The sequence below is a fragment of the Manis pentadactyla genome, chromosome 7, assembly GCF_030020395.1.
Source record: "Manis pentadactyla isolate mManPen7 chromosome 7, mManPen7.hap1, whole genome shotgun sequence".
Taxonomy (NCBI): Eukaryota; Metazoa; Chordata; class Mammalia; order Pholidota; family Manidae; genus Manis; species Manis pentadactyla.
This window is the reverse complement of record NC_080025.1, coordinates 25663027-25677192: the sequence shown is the minus strand read 5'-3', so window position 1 is coordinate 25677192 and position 14166 is coordinate 25663027. Positions and strand designations below refer to the sequence as shown.

Sequence of the window (14166 nt, the reverse complement as noted above, 5' to 3'; positions counted from 1 at the left end):
GATTTTGGAATTTCTAGAGATAAAAAACACACACCAGATTTTGAAAATGTGGTATTAAAAAAACATAAATTGTCTCATTAATAATTTTTATATTGGCCACATGTTCCAAAGACAGTATTTCGGATATATGGAGTTAAAAAATATATATATACTACTAAAATCTAAACAAACAAATTAACTGATAAGCACCATGGGATCAAAAACTCCTTAAGAGCAGGGCCTGTGCCTGACTCACTGCTACTAATACACGTAGCATCCAATATGCACACAGCAGACGATGACACATGTATTAAACTGGATGAATAAGGGAATGAAAGAAAGGCTGACTGAAAAGAAACTATATAGATACTCTTGCAGAAAAGATGCTGAGAATACCAGAGAAAAGCAAGAATCAAGTACCCCTTGGTGGCCAGCCGAACTCCATTGCAGAGCATACCACTGAGGCATTTTCTAACCATTTTGATTCCTTGGAATTGAGAGAATAACACCAAAACATTCATTTCTTTAGATGGGAAGAAGGCTTTTTAATCAAAATGGGTCACTTTTCCCAAAAGTGAGCATTCTCTCCTCACTGTTGAGAGTAGCAGGGCCAGTAACTATCTGAAAAAAGTTATGCAGCTCAGCTTGCAAAACTTCAGCTGTTCCAAGGGAAATGCTTGTTTTTAAATTTTGAGTCTCTGAGAAAAGTGTCCAAACATCCTTGGGAATGAGGTATATAAAAAGTTAGTAGTAGTAACTGTTCCACTATAATCTACAAAGACAAGAAGGGCTAACAGCACACCACCATCGGGGACTTGTTCACCCAGGTGAGAGCTACTTACTTGGCGCAGGGAGCGGGGACCAAACGTAACCTACTTAATTGCAAAGAGGAGTGGTGGCGAGAGAGAATTTCTGTTTAAGGGAGACGTAACCTTAGGGGGAAAAACAAATATCCTAGCCCAAGTCTTTAATCCTCTCTGGAAATACCAGAATCTCCTCTAAAGCGCTACATCTGGACTCCCACCAGTCCCTGGCGCACTCAGACCTTTTACAAAGCTCTTGGGAAGACAAATGCAGACAAATTTCCCAAGGGGAAATTAAATGCATCTCAAGTGAGGTGAGGCCTTTTCAGAACAAGTCATTCACGTGATTCTCTCAGCCTCCCTTCCCTCCAGCAGCAACAGGCTCAGACTTTCCTAGGACGCTCTTAACTAACAGCCATTTCGATAAAAAGAGATTTAAAAATGGAGACACGAAGAAAGCATTTAGAGAACATGACTGCTAAAACTCCAAGCTCACAGAAGCAAAGCTCTTGCTTTAGGAGTGTTTCAGGTCAACAGGGAAAACAAAAAGCACACAACTAAAGCAAAAATGCGTGGATTTTCCTTGGTCTCCATTGCTGAAGTCTTTCTACTCAGTGTTCAAACTCAATCCCCCTGCCCTCTGGAGTCTAACAGGAATACAGCTGTAGCTCAGGCTTAGGGAGCCTGAAGGGCTCTGATCTTCTCCCTCCAAAGGGGTGGGTCAACAGCATCTACCAAGCTCCTTCTCCAAGTCTTGCTGGGGTTTCGCTTCACTTGCTATCCTAAGGGCACCAAATGGAACTTTCTAACATCCTCCATGGCCAGAGGGCAAGGAAAAGAAGCGCCCAAGACTGTTTCCTTGAGAACCAAAGGAAGTGGTGCCTCCTCTGGCCCAGATCCCATTTGTGAAAACGCCTCCAAAGTGGGCATTTCTCCGGGCATGGTAAAAGTATAGGCAGTGAAGGCACACGTGTCCAAGTGGCTCTCCATCCGGATGACCCTCATTAAAAAGCTGACGCTCAGCTATGACTAAGTAAATGCAACAAATATTTCAAGGAGCTCGTCACTGATGCAGCCCGTAACCATCCCAGCTGGAGCCAGGCCCCAGCAGCCTCCCCTATACCCACACCCCGTGCTCCTTCGGGAGTCGGCGGCAGCCCTTAAGCCTCTCCCAACCAACTGGAGTGAAATATGTAAACAAGTAGTTAGGGCGGCCGGCAAGCACGACCATGGGCGATAGCTCCCCCTCAGTCACTGAAAGCAAGGGAGATGACCCCGGCTTGGGGGTAATTAGTCCGACCGAGGCACGTCCCAGGGGTCCTGCTACTGAGCTTTGAAAGCCTCTACGGAGGAAACCGGGAGCCTGGGCCAAGGAGGGAAAATGGCCACTTTCCGCTAAACAGTCTCAAGGCTAAGGCTCTACAATTTAGATGGTATTCCAAAAAAAGACCTGGTCCGGAGGTGCAAAGAGCAGGGCACATCTGCGGAGGAAACAGTCACCTTAATTACCATGTCTAGAGAAAGTGCGATTTCATTACAGCCTCCAAAACTGCCGCCCCAAGGAGGAAACCAGAGAAGTGTTTTCAATTTGAAAGAGGCTGGAAAGGAGAGGGTGAGAGACCAAGTCGCCCCACCCTCCTGAAACCTTGGGCCTTAAGGTGCTTTCCTACCTCGAAGGTAGGTGTGGAAAAAACTTCAACAACGCAACTCCTGCTTTCAAACCTGTAGCCGTTGTTTAAATGGTCAAATATCCCACTTCAGTTTCCGAGGGTTGCAGCCCAAACAACTCCTTAAAAGCCCTCCGGGAGAGCCTCTGGCGGCGACAGCCCCCGCCCCCGACACGCCGCGGGCCGCTGCGCCCAAGCGGGCTCCCGGGAGTGTGCAGAAGGGACGCGTGACGCCACTGTCGCCGCCGCCGCCGGGCGGCCGGAGACCCGACGCTGGGCTTCGGGCCGACCAGACGCACCCGCTGCTCCAGCTGTAACTGCAGGGACGAGCCAGCAGTGCTTTGGTTCCAGAAACTTCTGGATGGATAGTTCTGGGTCAGACCCAGTCAGACCCATGGCCAAAAAGGCCACCTCCGGCAGAGGCGCCTTTCTCAAGTGCCACCCCCCTAAAACAGTTGCCCCATCTTCTACGATGCCTTCCTTTGCGCACAATCTAGAAAGCACCACCTCCATCAGATCCTAAATAACTTGGACTCCAGGGTAACTTTCTTTTCTCCCCAAATCCCAACGCCCCATCTCCAAGCCTCAAGGAATTCTAACGAGGGACGTAGGTGGTAAGGACAAGTTGAAGAATCCCAGTCTTAATCTGGGAGAGGGGGAAGGGATGTTAATGTGGCTGCGGCGTGGGGTGAAACGGAACCAGATGCGGCTGCCACAGCTGGAAAATGGGGGTAAACGTGTTGAGGGAGAAAGACACCGCAGACAGTTTTTAATGGGCTTCTTTGGCCCAGAAAGGAAAAGCAAGCTTTGCTCCCAACCGCCGCCGCCCAAAGGTAGTCTGGCTGTCTTCATACGATATGTGTTAAATGATCTCCATCTACAACCTCGGTAGATTCCTTTGCAAATGAGGGTCCTAGCCCCTTTTCTCCCAACCCCGAATATAACGGGAGGGGGCGCGGGGCCCGAGGAGTAACAAACATCGCAGTGGAGGGAACCGCACCGGACAAAAACCCTCATCCCTTCCCCCACCTCCTAGAACCAGAATGGAACTGAACGTTCCCCTCCCCCCGACCCGGTCCGGGGGCCGAGCCTCCCCCGCCGGGCGCCCTCCCCTTCCACAAACTTCCGACCCTTTCAGAGTGCGGCTCAGGAGAAGATAACCCCCTCTGGAAAAGGGAATTCCTTTCTCGCTCTCCACTCCAGCGGATTCAGCCATTTGGTGACGACACCTCCTTAAAACCTATTCCAAGAGAAGCTAACCTACCCCTCCACTTCCTTCCCTCTCCGAGACCCCGTCCACCCCCGCCAACCGCGACCCCAGATTTCCCGGGAGGTGGAAAGGGCCTCAGAAACACCCCGGATTTTTAGCGTTCCACCTGCGGAACTGGGGTGAGTCCGCACTAGTGGACTAAAAGGACATGGAGTGGAATGCAGCGCGCGCACACACACACACACGCGCGCACACACACACTCCCCACCTCGCTGCCCACTCCCGCCCTCCTCCCCAGGCCGGGGAGACCGAGCGCCGCCGCCGCCGCCCCGGCCGGGCCCCTCCCCGACTCACCGCCGAGCCGCCGGCGCGTCGCCCGCTCCCCGGCGCGAGTTGGCGGAAAAGTTGGGCAGCAGGAGGAGCGGCGGGACGAGAGCGGGGAGGGGGCGCCGAAGGCGACGCGAGCCGAGAGATGGGAGGGGAGACAAAGGGGGGCTCCGAGCGCCTGGGAGGGAGGCGGGGGCGGAGGGAGGCGCCGGACCCGACCGGCTGCGGCGGGGGCAGCGCGCGGGCAAAGGAGGCTCCGGCGCCGGGTCCGCTTGGGACGCCAAGCCCGCCCCGGGTCCGCGGGCGCCGCGGCTCTTACCTCACTCGGCGCGGCGGGGCCGCCTCAGCAGAGTCCGCCGTGGCTTGTGCGGGCGGGCGGGCGCCCGCGTCCCCGGCTCCGGCCCGCCGCCCCCGGGCTCCGCTCGGATCCTGGCAGGGCGGCGCGAGCCCCGCGGCCGGCGCTCAGCTCCCAGTGGCGCTCGGGGCTCGGCGCCTCCGGTCGGGGCGGGAACAATGGAGCCGAAGCTGGTGCCCCGGAGGCGGGGCGGGGGGAGGGCTCCCGCCCGCCGCCCGGGGTCTCCAGACCCGGCGGGCCCCTCTCCGGAACCGGGCGGCGGTGCCTCACGCCCCGGGCCGCCCGGGCTCCATCGCCCTGCGGGGCCGCGGCGCCGCGGCGTGCCCGACTGCCGCCCTGGGACCGAGCGCCCTGCGGGGCGCCCCGCGGACCGCAGCAAGTCCGCGGTCTCCGCCGCTCTCTCCGCTGCGGCGCGCGCTCGCGGCCGGGAAAGGCGAGGGCGCCGCAGTGCGCTAGGCAGCGTCTCGGTCCAGCCCGGACGTGGCCGCCCAGCGCTGGGCACAGCCCGGGCTTCTCCGCGCGCTGCGGCGGGACCGGAGTCAGGGCTCCCGCTCGCCGCCCGCCGCCGCCGCCGAGGCCGCCGCAGCAGTGCCCGCAGGAGCGCTCCGAGCGCTGTGCGCCGGCGAGGCGCGAGGGCTGGCTCACTCCCACCCGCGCTGGTACCACCTCCTCCTCCTCCCCCTGCCGCTGCCTGCTGGGCCTTGTAGTCCCGAGAAGCCGCGAGCGCGCTGCCCGCTCCTTCCCGCGGGGCCGGCCTCCTCTGCCGCGCTTGTCCCTCAGTCTGAACCCCGCCAGGTAGGCGCCCGAATTTCAGGCCGTGGCAGATTAGCAGTCTGGGGGCATCCTGAGCTTGGTTGTACACGCCAGCACAGGCTTTGGAGCCTGCCAGTGCCCATTTCCCTTGGGGAAATGATCTCACTCCAAATCTCAGTTTTGTCATCTGTAAAACGGGGATACTAAGTGCTTTCCATTTAGAGTTAGGGATTAACTGACGGCCTGGCACATAGTTAACACCCAATAAATACAGAGAGTTGTTATTCATGAGGGTACTGATCCCCCCCTCAGACCCTTTTCTTCCACCTCACCTTCCCCAACCACAGTTAGGGTTTCCTGGTCCCAGGAAGCTGGGCCCTGTTAACCCCACAGTGCCATTCTTGCCTTCCAGCAGTCTTCAGCTTGCAATGAATTTTAGAAAGCAAAGAGTGAGTGGTGGGAGTTGGGGCTGTGTTGGTTAGGAAATTAATCAGAGCCCACCTAATGTACACACTAGTACCTTGTGGAATTCTAGGAAAAGTAGCTGAAATGCCCTTTCCCCAAGGTCTTCCGTGAGTCCTCTGGGAACTTCTGAAAAACACAAACTCTTGGTCCTGCTCAGACTTGAGGAATCTCAAGTCCCATGAAAGAGCCAAGAGTCTGCATTTTTTTTTAAAGCTATCTTGGTGCCAGGTTGGGGCCCCTGTAGGGGGAAGAAGTGTGCCATACTAGGTATGAAAGATGCCCCCATTCTGATCCCCTACTTATGAACTGTTTGATTTTGGACAAGCCATGCATCTGAAAAAATCAAGACATATATATATTTCCCCCTCCAAAGGCTGTCATGAAAATCAAATAAAATTACCCATGTTAGTGCACCAAAGTTACACAAAGAGAAGTCACTTAAAAAATGGTTAGAGCCTCTTCCCTCAGCCCCACTCAACCAAAGCCCACAGGGTTGTGGAAGCTTCATTCCTGGATGAGATTACCACCCTCCTTACATTTGAGGAAAAGATCTCAAAGTTATTTCTCTAATTGATCAGCAAGTGGAAGAATAGTGACCAATTCAGTGTCATTTACACAGTAGGAGCTCAGTCAATGTTTACGGACTGACCAAAGAGTGTATATTCAATAAATATTTGTTGAATGAATGACTAAATTAAAAATTAAATAAAAAGTAGGAACTCAAGTATTGTGGATAAATGAACTTCAGTCATGGTTATAGGGTTATCCCCCCTACAGGTCTATCTCCCTACTCTTCAGCCCTTCAGCTCCTGATCAAACTCTCCATATTAGCTGCCCACTCATTGGGCCTTCTTCATTTTAAATAATGCTCACTCCAGACCTGTAAGAAGGCCAAAGTCATACCCCTTCCCATTGGAGAGGCCTTCCCTGCACATCCCAGCCCTGTGGACCCCTGGAACCCTACTGACCTGGAATATCCCACTGAATTGATATTTAACATAATGCCACTTGTCTTTTTTACTCTTTCTCTCTAACTAGTTTCTAAACTGATCCTATCTATCTGACCTAGCTTGGGACTCTAATCAGGAGGTGTTTCATATTTCTTTGTTGGTAGTAGACTCTATTAGGGGAACAATTTAATTGGGAAGACAAGCCAGCCAGTATTTAATGTAAACGTCCAACTGCTATTTTCCTACTTTATTGCTGTAAGAGGCTATCACCCTTACTTTCTGTGATTCTTCTAAACAGGGTTTTTTTTTAACCCACCCTTTTCTTTCTTTTGATTTGGAAGCATTTTAGGGGTATCTTGAACCCAAAAGAAGAGGCTGAAGAATGTGTCCTTGATTTAAACTGGAAGAGAATGAGTTAACACCAGTCTGTTCGGTGTTGAGTGTCATAGATTTGCTGCTGAACATAGTTCTGTATAAATTCATCAAGAAAGCAAAATGAAAGCAAGTGACCAACTTGATAGTCCTCTCCGCCTCCCCCAGTTTTCGGGGAAACAGCCAAAGACAGCGGAGTGGAGAAGGTGAGAAACCCAGGGAAGGAACAGGCTGTCCACAGGTCACAGACATGACTCCTGAATAATTGAGAGCTGGCCGCTTTTTACCCTTCCAGCCCAGGTTCCCCCACCCCGATCTGGGCCACTCCTCCCCCCTCCTCTTTCTGAAATGCAGACCCCCACTTCAGGACAGGCCCCAGGCCAGTCCGGGGAGAGCATCCCCAGGGCAGGCTTGAGCGGCCACAGGGGTCAGCTGGCAGCTCCGCCTGCCTCTGTCCTGCTCTGAGGACTCCTGGCACCTTGCCTCCCCACACAGAAATGTAATCTTCCCTTTGAGATAACAAAGAGCTGGGAGGGTCAGGGAGGATTTGTAGGCCCCTTGCCCTGCCAGCTTGATGTCTGAGGGGGAGACAAAGGCCCTCACGCTGGAGGACCTGATAACCAGTTGGGGGCCTGTTGCTCCCGGGCCTGTGGGCGGAGGGGAACCGTGCTGAATGAGTCGGAGGGAAATAGAGCTCTCCCCAAAGCCCAATCAGTTCTCTTTGTTTGGGAACACTGCAGAAAATCCCTTCCCTCTTCCTCCTCCAGCTACTTGTGTCCTGGAGTTCTTCCACGTAAAAGGGAGCCCCTCGTCGCTCCCCAGGACCCCCCTGCTCCATCTGAATTCAGTTATTTTAGGGCTCAGCTGTTTCCAGCAGGTCTGAGCACCCCCACTTACTGCGGAGTTCACACCTCTGGGTCCAGGTTGGGCCAGAGAGCTGCTCCAGCAGCTTTGGGAGTCTCAGCCTGGAGGGAATCACCGAGGTTCAGCTCTGAGAGCTGGTTGTGGGATGGGATTCAGGAGGAGGGGAACCGTCTGGGTTTTTCCCTACCAAGTGGCTGTTCACAGGTCCCTGGGAGCAGGTGGGGCGGCCAAGCCTTTTGCCTCAGGCCCCTGGAGTTAGGCAGCCGCAGTCAGTTACCATCTGGCTGCCATTTGGTGACCCCCGGCTGTTCTCAGCACAGCTCCAGCATATCAGGAAAGGGAGGGTCTTGCTTGGCGTGGTGTTTTTGTAAACAACATTTCACTCCCTCCTACCAACTAGGAGTGCAAAAGGGAGCTGGTGGTAGCAGCAGCTTGGCCTGTCGGCTGAAAGGCAACAGTCAGTCACTGAGCACTGGGGTGGGCGCTGGGGTGGCACTTCTCATGGGGCAGGCACCGGGCAGGGCACAGTGGATTCAAAGATGGAGGAGAGGGGGGCGCAGTCTCAGGGGGCTCTGGTCTTGTGGTGGAGACCAGACATCACAAGTAGTGCCATCCCAGGGGCACCTTCAGGGTGGCTAGGGGAGGGACCCGGGAAGGAGACAATTCAGGGGAAGGGATGCCTGAAATCTTGAAAGGTGATAAACAGCATGTGAAAATCCACAAACTCATTTGGTGTCATTGAGGAAGGCAGGACTGCGGAGTGCACGCGGAGTGTTGGAGCTTCTGTATTATCTTGTTCTGAAGAAACGAACTGTATCTCTGGGGTCAAACAGGTCTTGATTCTACCACTTCTTTCTGGCTCTGTGATCCTGGGCAAATTCCTTTACTCGACTCTGTTTCTTCAGTGGTGAAATAAGGGTGAAAATAGTACCTGTTCCTCATCAGGACTATTGGAGGGATTTAATGAGAATGCATGTCATACGCTTGGCTTAGTGCCTACCTCATAGTAAGTGCTCAATAAACAGTAGCCACTGCTCTTTTTTCAGCTCAAGAACTTTTCTTGGATCCCAGATGCCTCACCTAGAGCCTATTTTCCAGGTGTCACTGTGAAGTTGTCCTCCGGTTACCACTGTCTTAGGATTCTCTGTCCCACAAGACCAGCTACAGAAAAGGATATATTTTTCCCACTAGTTCCCACTTCCTTGCTGGCCCCCGAGATAAGCAGCCCCTTTTGTTATAGGTTTTACTGTGAAACAAGAAGAAATCAACATGAACATGTATGTAGATGTTAAACAAGGCTTCCAGCAGCCAGGATCCCTTGTGTAGGTTCCAGACTCCCTTCAGAATGCTCGCTGCCTACCCAGGGCTTTTGTTCGCTGTTTTTCTTCAGGCCCCCCTAACCTATCCTCTCTTTCTGACCCCAACTTACAAACCCTCTCCTGGTGAGAGCCACTCATCCAAAGCACTGTGTTGGGCCCTCCCGAGGTGACAGAAGAGGCAGAGGGAGAACAGTGGACAATTTGCATTTCTGAGGACTCCCCAGCAGTAAGGACCTTAAGTTTCTGGCCTGCCTAGGGACAGATCAAAGTGCCATGGTTAGAACTGAGATACTTGAGGATTCACCTTTGAAATGGATTCCATCCAAGGATATGCTAATAAAGTTGCAGATGACTTCTCCTGGGTCGTTAAGAGCTTTTGGTGATACTGGGGTGGGTGAGGTCAGAGAGGAAGAGAGTTTAAAAATAGACAGTGTTCTCCCAGATAGGTTGGAAAAAGTAGATATGCTTTTTAAAAGACTGGAAGACAAAGGTGTAGGGGAGGGGCCCTTTGATAATATTTATCAACATTTAATAGGTACATGGTTTACATACTCTTTGACTCAGTAATTCTTCTAGGAATTTAATATACAGATATCCTTGCATATGTATAGATAGACATGTGTATATAATATATACACAGTGATAATCATTGCAACAATGTGGCTACAAAACACTGAAAACAATCTATACATGTCCATCACCTGACCGATTCATAATAGACTTGGAGAAATAAATCTTAGTACATTTGCAAATGGAAAATAGTGTATCTGTTAAAAGGAATAAAATGGATCTATATGTACCAGTATGGAAGTGGAAGAGCATATATATGTGATTACTTGCATAAAAACCAACAGGAACACACTCACACACACAGATACCTACATACATATGTGCTTATCTGTATGTAGATTTCCTGGAAGAAAACTCACACATATGCAACTGGCAAATTGAATGACTAGGCTTTCAGGGTTGGGAAGGGGACTTTTAGACTATGCCCTTGGGCACTATTTCAAAATTTCATCATATGTCTTTGTGTCCCCCCCACCAATTGAATTGCATTATTTTGTGTTATTTTACAGAATAAAGTCTATTAATCAAACTCTTAAAAGTGGTTTTATTTGGGATGTGATTATAGGAGGCTTATACTTCTTTTTTACATAACTTTTTACTGTTTGAATATTTTGCAAGGAGTATGTTTACGGGATCATCTGTATGGTTGAGTAGGTTGTGTCCTGGGTCCGAGTGTGTCAGGGGCTGAAATTCCATGTGCTGCTGCACAGGAAGTGGCACCTTCTTCTAACTTGCTCAAAGGCACCCTGGCCGAGACCATGTACTACTTTTATCATCAGCAAAATAATAATAATAATAATAATAATAATAATAATAATAATAATAATAATTGCATGTTTAGAAAAAGCAAACATGCCCTGAGCAATCTGGTTGCATCTTTAGGCAAGGAGAGAGATCATGAAGAAATGCCCTGCCAAATGCAAGTCCTTTTGGACAGCATCTAAGTGGCCACTCTCAGGTCTCCACAAGACACTCTTAATGTTACCCACAGTGGCCATGACCTCAACCACCCCGCCAGCTGGCCCCTCTTCTGAAGAGAGAGACAACTTGAGAGCTGACGTTCTGAAATCTCAGATGATGAACAATGCTTTGGGTTCAGGGCTGGAGGCTTAACCATTAGTCTTTCCTGAAGCCTGATGCTTTCTTCCATGCCTGCCTGAGTCAGAAGCCTGACCTTCTCCCACAGGGCCCCGGCTGACCTCACTTGGCTGGGATCAGCAGCTAAAGTGGGGGTACAGGCATTTCTCTGCTGAGTCAGTGGGCGGATTCTGGGGCTATCTAGAAAGCAATCTGGATGGCTGGTGGGTCCTCTTAGGTCTTCCAGGAAGTTTCTTACTCAGGCTAGATAGAGGCTACTAATTCACTCGTGTTTCTAAAGCCACTTGTTTGATAGATTTCCAAGCATGTGAACTTCTTTTCTAAGAAGCGTATAGAAAACCCAAATAGCAGTGTTAGATTTGATCTTTCTGCTTGAGGCTTTTAGAAAAAAATGTTTTGTTTTAAGGCCATAGTCGGTAATATTCAATGAGTGTTTACTGTGAACCTATCTCGCTAAACGTTTTTACACAGGTCATCTCATTTAAACCTCACAACAATGAGATAGACAGTATGGTTATTGTCCATTTCCCAGGTCAGAAACTGAGGCTCAGAGTAGCTAAATAGACCCATGAGTTGTAAGGTAAGGAAGCAAGGCTGCAAATCCAGTCTGACTCCAGAACCTCCGTTGCCAACGACTTCACCTCGGGATGAACAACGTCTACAGAAGTGAATTTAAAACTGCTCTTTCCTTAAAACAGTCAATTACTGAAAGAAGAAGTTAGCAACAGTATGAGCAGAACTTGTTACTAGTCTGTTTGAATCAACACCAGGGCTAGTTTTTCTAAAAAAGTTCTGCCTTGTGGGATCTTGTGACTGTGTGTGTGTGTGGTGGTAGCCAAAAAAAAAAAAAAAGAACTGAAACCTGACACCTGCTGGCCCAAGTGTCAGTGCCCCTCAGGGGTGCCACTAGGTTTCAGATCATTCTGCTCAAGTTCGACTGGTCCTGTTGGAGGTTTGGTGCTTGAGTTCACGCGGAAAGAGGACTGGTGAAAATATGGAAGGCCTTTTGAAGGAGATTCAACGGGCCAGAGCAGAGACTGTGGGAAGTCACGGTACCTCTGTTATGAATAAGCCACAGAATTGAGATGGAAAGGATCTTTCCAGTCAAATGTGTTTTCTGCTGGGTATATTTAAAGTATATTTCTCATTTTAATCTTTTTCTATACTTTCTACTCCCACCCACTTAAAATTCCATCTCTGTCTTTCAAAGTTCTGAGCAGAGGAGCAAGGGACAGCGTTCTGATTAGAGAAATGGTTTGGACTTTTATGTCACTTTCAGCCTCGTTTCACCAGAGACTCCTGTTTGGGTGCAGTGTTCCCTCACCTCTATAAAGAAGCAGCCACCCTCCCTGCCTTCCACTTTCCCAAGAGGATAATTCAGGTCTCTAGTTGTCCAAATTAGAGCTGTCCTTCACTTTGACTCCAAACCAAGGTTTCAAATGTGGTAAACATTATTAAAACAATCAGGGAGAAAGTTCATTAGGGCAAAAAGGTGAATGTCACGGCAAAGGAAGAGAACAATCCAGGAAGACCACCAGTCCCCGGCTCATACTTCATGTCCCTGTGTGCCACTAAGCCTGTCGCCCCCCCCTACCACCACCAGGTGGGCCACCGTCCATGGCAGCACCCTGGCCATGATCTCTGAAGCCCCCAAGCCCTCTCTTGGTGACTGAACGGGCACTCAGGAAGACTGGCTGATGTGGGCTCAGCGCTGTGACTTCTTCCCTCCTGCGTTTTTATCAGAGCTCCGGGAAGGGAGCCAGGACATTTGACGACGTTTGTTTCCACAGAGACTCCACTCCCTTTCTTTTCTTCCAGATCAGATCATGTGCTGGTGGCAGCAAAGAACAGAGTGTTGGTGACAGGTAGGGAATTGCTGGGAACACACCAGGACAATGAATGCATGCTCAGTTCTCTCCAGATCGCAGGTTGTGTGGCCCCTGGCCCTGGCTGAAGGCACTTTGTCCTGAGTCTGGTGAGTGATCAAGCCTCCTCCCTGCCCTCCTTTTCCTGTTTCTGCTTCAGGTGGCTTTTTATTTAAACTCTAAAGCCCGTTGGAGGATCTAAGTAAGACTTTCTCTCGCCTGGATCAAAAAAACAGAATAACCAGAGACCTCCTTAGCCTTTTGCTTTACTGACTTTCCAGTGCCCCCCCTCGGGCTAGGTAAGCATCGGTCTGTCCAGCAAATGAGTTTTTTCTTTTGTTACCTTGGCAAATTGAGCAGCTTCTTTGGGCCTTGATTTCCTCAACTGTAAAAGGGATGCATAGGGTTGTAAGGCTATAAAAAACAATCCATCTACAGCTCTGCACATGGTGCCTGACACATAGTAGGTGCCCTCTAAATGTGGCCTTTACAGTGCAGGACTGCCTTTACTGTACAGTGTATCAGGACTCACCAGTGGGGAAGAAGGGGTCAACAGTGTTCTAGCTTAACATTCAGACCCGTGGCGGGTGGGCGGGTGGGCGTCAGGCTTGCCACCCCACTGGGCGGTGACAAAGCTTTGCGCAGATTTATCCCCATTTGGGTCAGTGGAAGCAGAGCCTTCCTCCCTCCTTTCCTTCCTTTTTCTCAGCAGTCTTCATTGGCCCCCATACCCACCCAGGTTGCCTAAAGAGAGATAGAAAAGGCAAAGGATGGAGACGGGGAGTAAAAAGGGAGCAGCCAAGGAGAATGCAACAGATCGGCGAGTCTCAGATTCCTTTTTCTCAATAAGCTCTGGCAATCTCTCTGCATCTCTGCCCTCCGAGTCTCCTCGTTGTGCCTCACAGCCAGGTTTTAAACGATGAAGTGAAGCTAAAGCTTCACGGAGTACCCGCAGTGTCCCCGGGCCTGGCTTCTGCCCTCTGCCTCACTTCTCTCCTGGACAGAACCTGCTGCTCTGCTCTCAAAAGGCCCCCTGCATCCCTCCTCCACAGCCTTAGCCTTCTCTAGGGGATCCCCTAGTGAATGCAAGAGGACCCTCAGTATTTCCTGACCGTGTTTTGTAAAACATAGAGCCCCATGATCCCCATTCATCAAGGCTGATTTTTTCCTCAGCTCTTGTTCCTCAGAGGTGTATGGGGGTGGGGAGTGCAGGCAAGGGGTGCGTGGTGAAGACAAGCAGGCGAGGCAGAGGCTAACCCTTCCCAGCAGTGGGGCTTCTTACACACCAAGTAGCCAGCCAGCCAACCGGGCTGCAGGGAAGGCACCCAAGAGGTGCTGCAGACATGACCTCATGCCCAGGGTGGATCAGCCCCATTGCCAGATTATCTGCTCGTGGCCCCTTTCACTGCAAACCCAGGCAGGGAGAGCAGGAAGGCAGATGGAACCCACTGAGCACCTTTGGGGTTGGACCTTCCCAGTTCTCCTTAATGGCAGCACAAAGTCATCTTGCTGGTGCCCGGGAACTTCAGAGTTCGAGGGAAATAGTGGCACTTACAATTAACTTACATT

The 14166-nt window shown here is 50.9% G+C and overlaps 1 protein-coding gene and 1 long non-coding RNA gene across 12 annotated transcripts in view; one reads left to right on the top strand and one right to left on the bottom strand.

The window, feature by feature from the left end:
- The window catches only part of FGFR1 (fibroblast growth factor receptor 1), a 42019-nt gene extending 37581 nt beyond the window's left edge, over positions 1 to 4438 (bottom strand). For 9 of the 11 annotated variants that reach the window (XM_036932202.2, XM_036932206.2, XM_036932204.2 and 6 more), the window contains exon 1: positions 4306 to 4438. The gene's annotated coding sequence lies outside the window, so the exon portion shown is untranslated. Of the gene's footprint in view, positions 1 to 4013; positions 4126 to 4305 lie in introns of those variants that run through there. The other 2 variants (XM_036932212.2, XM_036932213.2) reach the window with 2 other exon arrangements.
- A 7237-nt stretch (positions 4439 to 11675) lies between these two features.
- LOC118935645 (uncharacterized) lies at positions 11676 to 13433 on the top strand. The gene is made up of 3 exons (XR_005033937.2): positions 11676 to 11856; positions 12551 to 12707; positions 13337 to 13433. It is a non-coding gene; the product is annotated as an uncharacterized LOC118935645 (long non-coding RNA).
- Positions 13434 to 14166: the final 733 nt, after the last annotated feature.